Genomic DNA, 8425 nt, shown 5'->3' with positions numbered 1-8425 from the left:
GGTGCCTCCCCAGATATTTATGTGTAAGAGACTCCAAACATTATGAGAATATAAGGGAAAAAATGAGATGGTGTTTGTAACTCAGGTGAGGGCTGACATGCTCCCCAACTGTCAGTATCACATATTTTTATTTAACTCCACAAATCAAGTGTGTCTTGTCCTTTTCTGGAAATGGGAGCTGTGTGAGCTCTCCTTTTGTGAGGCTGAGTTTCCACATGTGCAGGATCAGAGAGGAGGTGTCCTGGCCATGCTGTGGTCTGTGRCCACAGGGAGGATCGCTGACGCACTGCTTTGATGTGTTTGATGTCAGTTCATGTTCCCCATCCTACACAGTTGGATCAATGGTGTTTTATCAATCATCCTGAWATAGCTCTTTGCAAAATTGGAACACCCTTGGCTGGGGCAGTGAATAATGCTGACTCCCACTTCTTCATTCCCTGCTTTCTGCAGGTTAAAAGTCATGTGTTGGTCTCATTGCACAAGCCCTTTGATGCATTAAGGAGAGAGGGAATGGTTTTGTAAAGTCCAGGGTGAGCTCCTCAGCTCCCTGCACTGTCAGAGAGTGAGTACAGTGACAGCTCAGGCTGGACAAGGAATCCACCAGAGATGGGCAGCACTGCTGGCCTTCAGCACATTTTCCTAAAGCTTTCTAAATACAAGATGCTCAAAAAGTCTGATGCCTTTGCTGGAGATTATCTGTGGTCCTAAGGTAGATAATTTCCATTACAATTCCAAATGCACAGCCAGGCTCCTGATTGCTTCTCATTCCCTGAGCTGTCAGTAAAGCTGCTCTGTGATATTCCTGTTACTGAGTTCTGTGCTTCCAAATCCTGCATKTCTGTAACTGCCCCAGTTCAGCTCTTTTCAGACCAAACCAGAAGGGAGGAGTGTTTAGAGAGTTTTTATGAAGTCCAAGCTTCAGACTTTCCCCCAGTGCTGGAGTCCTAAGGCAGCTGCAGTTGAGTAGGGAGGTGGGTTTTAAAGCAGAGCACACAATCACAGAACCATTCTGGGTTGGAAAGACCTCCAAGGTGATCCAGTCCAACCTGTGCCCAATCCCCTCTGTGTCCCCCAGSCCAGAGTCCCTGAACACACCCTGAGCAGTCACAGACAATCCATCCCAGTGACTCACTGGTGGCACCACTGGAGTTTGCTTTGAGATGCTGTCCCAGAACCAGGGCCAGGTGAGATCTGCTCCATTGTTCTCACTGTGAGCWGACAGTTTCTGAGCAGAATTACAGGATGTGCTGCTTGAAACAGCAGAGTTGACTCAAAGATGTAGATGTGCTCCAGTTCTTTGGTTCCACCAGAACCTCAACTGCTGAGTTCAAGAATTGGCTCAGTTTCTCTCAAAGGAATACTGAAGCCCTTGTGAAGCTGCAGTACCCTTGTGGGACTTGGTGACATATGCAGATGTTAATGCCCCCCAGAAGGTATTGAGAAGTCATCTCTGATTAAGTATRAGAGTGTCCTGGGAAGGGCTTACACTGAAATCTGTGTAAAAGTAACAGAGCGGAAAAAAATCTCTTGGAAACCACCACTTAGCAATTATCTATAAAATACAACTATTGCAGCTGTTGTTTGGGTGTTTAGATGCTGATGGTCATGTGTTATTTGGGAAGAAGTTTCACTGCTTTTGGTCTGAAATATATTAAAAAATGGAATTGTGTTCTGCACATGAGCAAAAAAAAAAAAAAAAAAAAAAAAAAAAAAAAAAAGAGGCTGGTCCCAAGAAAGAGGATTATGTACTACAGTTACTTATTTCACATCTGCATCCCTCTTAAGACAGTTGCAGAAAATGATATTGGAAATGACAGAAAATGTAAAATTATGCAGAATTCAAAGCATACTGATTTAATTGTGAATGCAGTATTTAATAAAAGAAAGGGGGAAACATACTWCTGTAGATTTTGAGTATTTGTGACAACATACATGTTAATTATTGTCAGTTGGTGCAACTGGAGAAGGTCAAAATCTATATTTCAAGTAGTTTTAAAGTTTCACAAAGGTCTGGTTTCAACCAGTTTTGACTTTCCATTAATGACTAAGAAGAGGAACGCACATGCAAAACTTGCAAGCTATCATTAACTGTGAGTGTTTTCAAATATTCTGGAGAATAGGATGGGAAAGGCTGTGTGGGAAAATATTGCATGGTGTTGGTTAAAGAGAAAGCCTTCCCCCTGTGTCCCAGCAATGTCCCCTTCCCCTCCTGGCCGGGTTCCTGCTCCTGCTCCCACCAGGTGCACCGAGGGCTGGCTGTGCTCCAGGCTGTGCTCACACCCTGTCCTTCYGTGCCAGCCAATTCCTGGTGCCATTCCTGGGGGAGGAGGAGAGGGAGGGCTGTGCTGCYGGGGGCAGGTGTGGCCCTGGGGTCTAACAGCCAGCACTGAGAGCCTCTCACCATTTCCCACCTGTTCCAGGGGAAAACAATGGTGCCTCACAGTGCTTTTGGCTCTTTCTCCCCCTCTGGGGTGTGCCGAAGGGATGTGGGTATCTCAGTGTGGCTCTGTCTTTAGGTGGTTTTGAGGCACAGTCTCAGTTTCCAGGCACTGTCATTCCACACAGAACAAGCACAGGGCACATCTGCCTGTCTGGAACTACAGTGAGTGGAGACCTGGAAAGAGATCTTGATTCTGCTCAAAGCAAGATTTGTTTGCATGGGGAGTGGCAAAGGCACCAAAGGAAATTATAATGGCTGCTTGTGTGGCTGCTAGAAATGGCTTTAGCCATGGCAGGAGGTGACAGGATCTATTCTGCCTGGCAGAGGGTGCAGAGCAGAAGGGATGTGTGTGAGTGGCTTGGGAAAGTGTCAGAACACCACCTTAAAAAAGGTCAAATATATATGATTGTACTAAAGATTGTTCCTCCAAATTAATATTTTTATTAAAAAGAAAAAGACATTCTCAGAATTCAGCTCCATTGTGGAAGCAGGAAAATTGAAGGATGCTGAGAACTGGAGAAGATAGTTTTGATTTGAGAGCAAGCCTGGTTATTTAGCTGAAATTCTTTGTTTCAAATTTTTCTGGCAGCCCTCAGCAGCAGAACATGTTCCCCCAGCAGTAACMCAGCTCAGAGGTTGGACTGCACTGTGCAAACCCTTACACCCTTAGGTGCATGACTCTGCAGGACATTTAGTTCTGTGCTCTGCTTTGCTGTCACATTGGAAAATGGCCATTAAACATTGGCTTTAAGACCTTTAAGCTGTAAATAAATCAGTTCTTACGCATGATGTTGCCATGTTCCCATGTTCCCATGTAGTTTGCAGCAGGTCTGAAGACAGTTGGCCAAATCCATGTGTTACTCTGCCACCAGGACTGTCTGTGGCTGCATCCCTGAATTTTGTCATTATGAAACTTGTGGCTTCAGTAACAGTAGCTCAGTGCTCACTTACCTGACTCTCACTCRTGGAACCAACACTAAATTAAACCCTGAGATTGGGGGTAAAGCAATTCCTGAGGTRCCACCCCTGGGACCCAGCAGCTCTGGACTATTTCAAGACGTGGGTTAGAAGGAGGCAAATGCAGTTCACCACTGACAGTGTGAGATGTCTCTTGGGAGCGTGCACTAAATGGGAACATATCCAGATGTTGGGCTCCCAGATGTGTGAGTCATTGTGGRGCAATCATCCAATCAATCAGTTCGTGTAACAGCAGGAATGGAAGGCAAACCATACATAAATGTGAGATGGAAATTAAAATYCAGTGTGCTGTAAGGCACAGAGATGGTCTGTGAGTGCAGGGAACACTGGCTGTGCCATGGCTGGGGAGCTCTGGGGAAGGAAATCAGCGTTACCAGGCAGGGAAGGGAAGGCAGAACTCAGCTGCTCACTTGTGTGTTGATGTGTAACAACAGTAAACAGAAATGAGATGTGCACCACATGAATAGCCAACTTGCTGAAAATCAGATCCTTTCATTGTTTACAAACTGCGGCAGAATCACCACAGATTAATGACATTTAGAAATCACCACTTCCACTCCGTATTTTTATAATTGCCTTTTCTTTTTTCTAATTTGTGTTTTCTTAACCCATTACAGTCAATTCAGTATGATACAAATACAAATACTTGTAGTTTAAAGGATTTATAAACAAAAATGAATGAAGGAAAAACAGTATGGTACTTTCCTTGACCCAACATTTACACAGAAAGTTTTTTATTTTGACATGACTAGACAGATACCAAATGCCAAATGGTTTTAACTAACATCAATACACAATTAGCAGTCTTTGTAATTAATCAGGGCAGAAAATTGGAGACAAGGGCCTAACACAGGCTTCTCTCAGTCTTCATGTCCACTCTGCAAAAGTATAAACTTTTTCCCTGCTCTTTGGACAATGTTCAAAATGGCTCCTGCACAATCCCAAGATGACAATGACCATTGTTGCCGTCCATTCAGAGATCTGTCAGCCTTTGAAACCCTGTCATTAGTTATGTTCAAAGGCAGGAAATACTAATGAGCTTTGATTTCACCAGTCTCCGTGAGGCTCCTTGCCTATAATTCCCCTCACAAGAAAAAAMTCACATTTTGTGTTTTGTGAAATWCAAACTTAGGTGCAAAACACGAGAAAACAGTAGCTGAGAGATGTTATCCTTAAACAGTCCTAAATCCATGGTAAAGTCAYTCCAATAAAATCCTCAGCCTAGCCATATTACTGCAGTTTTTTTCTGTGTTTATGTGATTTTCGGTCTTTAACATGCCTGTTAAAAACACATTCTGCTTAAGAAACACTTTGGAGTCCTGCGATGATTGTATTTCAGTTTAAGTATTTTATATTTCTTCTAGTACAAAGGATAAAACAAAAGTTATATTTTAATTTTCTTGCCACTCATGGAATTAWTTAAAAGACACCAGAGTTCAGTCAGCAAATCCTAAGATGTTTACTTAATTGGAATTTTACAAAAAAATCTTTACAGCAAACTACTGTGTTCACAGCTGAGCTATTTTGCTGTGTAGTTTTTTGTGTGAATCATAGAAGATTTTCAGAGTTCAGGTTTTTTACTATTTTTTCACTACTATTTCTAATGATCTTTCAGAATGACTCGCTTATCACTCACCAGTGTGATTAAGCATTTAACATTCTGACTGMAAATGTTTCCTAGTCCAATCAAAAAGGTCATAGAACAATACATTACTAAAAAGCACAGTGTAATTAGGTTACTTGCCATGTAAATTATAGCTGCTTGAGTTGAAAAATGAACTTTTGTACTTAGACTGTTGTTCATGTAGTAGTTCTTACATGTTTCTGAATTTCATCTTTTAAAATGTGGATTTAGTGTGTTTCTAGTTGAATAGCTGAGGGATTTTTCATGTGGCTGGTCCTGTTGCACAGATTTGGCTTTAAGCTGGGATCAGAAGGAAAAACATAATCATGTATAAGAATTAATTRCAGCTTTAGTGGATAAGCTAACTTTAAAAGATACAGGCAAATCTGTACTCATCAAATAGTGACTTTTTTCAAGCTTCTTTGTTGATTGTCTTTGTTGTGGGAAAGTATGAGAGATATTTCAGGAATGACAACCTGATTGCGAAGATAAGTACCAGAAAAGATTTGATCATGTCACTGATATTGATGGGAAAATATAACTTGGGTTTTCATGGGGATTGACTTGATGGGCAAGCTAAAGTGCATGTGTAAGGATTAGGCTTGTCAGTGGGAAACACTGAGTCTGGTCACTGCAGTTAGCTCATTTAGGCTACAAAGAGGCAAGGCAACATTTGTGAGTCTTTGGGCCTTGCTGAAGAAAATGGAATTATTTCAGTARAGCTGCCACCTCAGCTGTAAAATATCAGAGCTATCAGATGGGAGCAGTGATTAGTGACTGCAGAATGACACAAATCCATCTGCGCCCTGGGTGACAAGGGACCATTGGGATACTCTGTCCCAAATCATGAGACTACCATAGAAATTATAATAATGAACAATATGGTTCCTTTTTTCAAAGTTATTGAGGAAATGAATGGCTGGTTTATAACACTACACAGAAAAAAAAAAAAAAAAACAAACCCAAAAAAAAAACCTCATGGGGGAAATGCGTTCGTAAACTGTTTTTCTCCTTTGCTTGAAGAACTGAAGAAAATTATTCAAACTGACCACAGCTCTGAGAGACAAAGCAGAGACTGCACAGCCTTTGGTGAAAGTTTTCAGTGCTTTTAAACCATCACTGAAATGTCCCCTCCAAGACTGGTCCCAAAAAGTCAGCCTGGACAAAGCTTTTCCAATGTACACCAACCCCATTTCCTAAGAGTTCATTCTGTCTGTCTATCCAACGCTTCCAGCTGATGCCCACATTCTGAAATAATCACTCGTAGCTTTTTGCCCTCTGGAAGGGAGACATCTGATAGTTTTATTCTTTTATAGGGGCTGCATTAAGGGGGTCTTCAACTTTCAGGTCTCAGGGCCTCAGAGAGCTCTTTATGCCCTGATGCAGCTCAAAATGAGGAAATTTAGGGAAAGATCAGTGTCTTCAGCCATCTCTTAACATTCAGATTTAGAGTTGTGTCACACCAAGGTGCAGCCCCATTTTGTTTACACCATACTTTCCATGCAATTCTTTCTGCTTCGTCAATGGCAGAGTCATATTTCTGTGTTTCACATGGTATGTTATAATTGATTTTATTATAGCTCAGAAACATGTAATTATTCATGCTATTAATATGACACTGATGGAATGGGTATTCTGTACTGCTTGGTGTGTCATAAAACCTGTAATGCCCACTGAATGCTCCTTTGTTATCAGCAATTATTCAGTAATGACAGAACAATAACAGTGTCTTGATGTTCAAAACACAGAAGTATTTTAATTCTTTTACAAAATAATAAAACTCCATGATACAAAAAGAGTTCCTCAGTTCCATGCAAAGTTAGATCCTCMGGACTTACAGGAACTTCCAGAGCCTGTGGGTGCAGAGAGATTTTGAAAACAAAGCTTCAGAAGGAGAACCTCMTGTTCTGCTTGGGACTGGTTATGYAGCTTCTTCTTCAGCCAAAACTGCRATTCAGTCTAATTGTGTGAAAATCATAATCTGTGAAATACATATTTGAATTATTTCCCTARTAGGAACAGGGAAGTCACCACAGTWCTAKTGGGTTCTCTTGCACAAATAACTCATTTCTCAACCATGAGCTGTTCAGAACCCAGCCTTGGCTAAGCAAGCTGTTCACAGTCACCTACAGCCACAGGGCAGTCTGGAGGATCTTACTGCCTCTGTGCTCCTGAAAGTGCATTTGTACTCCTGATTACAAAGAGTAGTGTCCAAAGATCAAAGTTAAAGGGTAATTTTTAACCCTGTGGTAGCCTACAGTGGMGTTAATTACATGAATAATTCAATATATCACAAGCATGCATTGTAAAACCYAGGCAGAGGAAGTACCTGCGTCTCTTCACCCAAAGTGCACTGGGACTGAGAGCTTTAGYTTTGTTTTTTTWWWAAATCAGTGTTCTTTTTGAAGTTTTCAAACAGTTTTATCCCACAGATAAGGGGAACAATGGTACCTGTGTTGCAGTGCATTACAGCAGCACTTTGAAGGGGTAAGCAAACAGCTGAGGAGGGCTGTTCTCAGGAGCCATCAGCAGCAGGCAGATTTGGCAGCCAGCAACCACCCCATCTTCTCCAGGGTTTCCTCGTGCTCCTTCACCTTCCCTGAAAACATAGAAAAATGTAAATGATGAAGTTGTTCCATTCTTTGCTTTATCCTGACTTTTGAGACCTTGGCATGGTACTGAGAGGTCAGAGAGATCTGCAGTTGGCTGCACCTTTCCTCCAAGAGCAGGACAATGACCATCTACCTCAGTTAAAGAAAAGGCTGGCCCAGGAAACTTAATAATAGTAAAAAGCTCTCATAAGCAAGGAAACAATTTTTTCTCCATAAGGATAAATTAATTTAAAACATGTTACAGGGTGTGTCTCACATGCTTTGATGGGTATGTCAGACACATGACATTATTTAGCATTACACAGCACCAGGCATCATCTTTAAATCAAAGTGTTGGCCCATATTTTTCTTGACATGTAGCAGATGCCATTTGSTTACATAAATCTTCAGATGAGTTTRAGTTACAAGAATAGGTCCAGCACTGAACACAGAGCTAGAGACCTCTGCAATAAAACACACTTYACTCCCAGGAGATCAAGAGCCTGAACTGTACCAGTTCCAGTGCCAGTTGCAGGCAACTCCATCAAGCAGTGCTCTCAAAATATCATCCTTTTCTTTAAAGAAAGGAGGGAGGGATGGCATTTACTTGAAGTGCTGGTCAAACTAAAAAAAAAGCAGAGATGAAGGCTTTTCCCTCCATCCTCACTACCAGCTGGATCTTTATAAAGTTACCCACAGCCTTTGAACACTGACCTTCCTGGCACATCCAGGAAAACTCCAGTAGCTCACAGTCAGGATCCAAATCTTCACTTTAAGTACAGGGACGATTCA

Source organism: Malurus melanocephalus, unplaced genomic scaffold, assembly GCF_030028575.1.
Source record: "Malurus melanocephalus ecotype Western Australia unplaced genomic scaffold, MMel_1.1 scaffold_535, whole genome shotgun sequence".
NCBI lineage: Eukaryota > Metazoa > Chordata > Aves > Passeriformes > Maluridae > Malurus > Malurus melanocephalus.
This window is presented reverse-complemented; position numbering follows the sequence as displayed.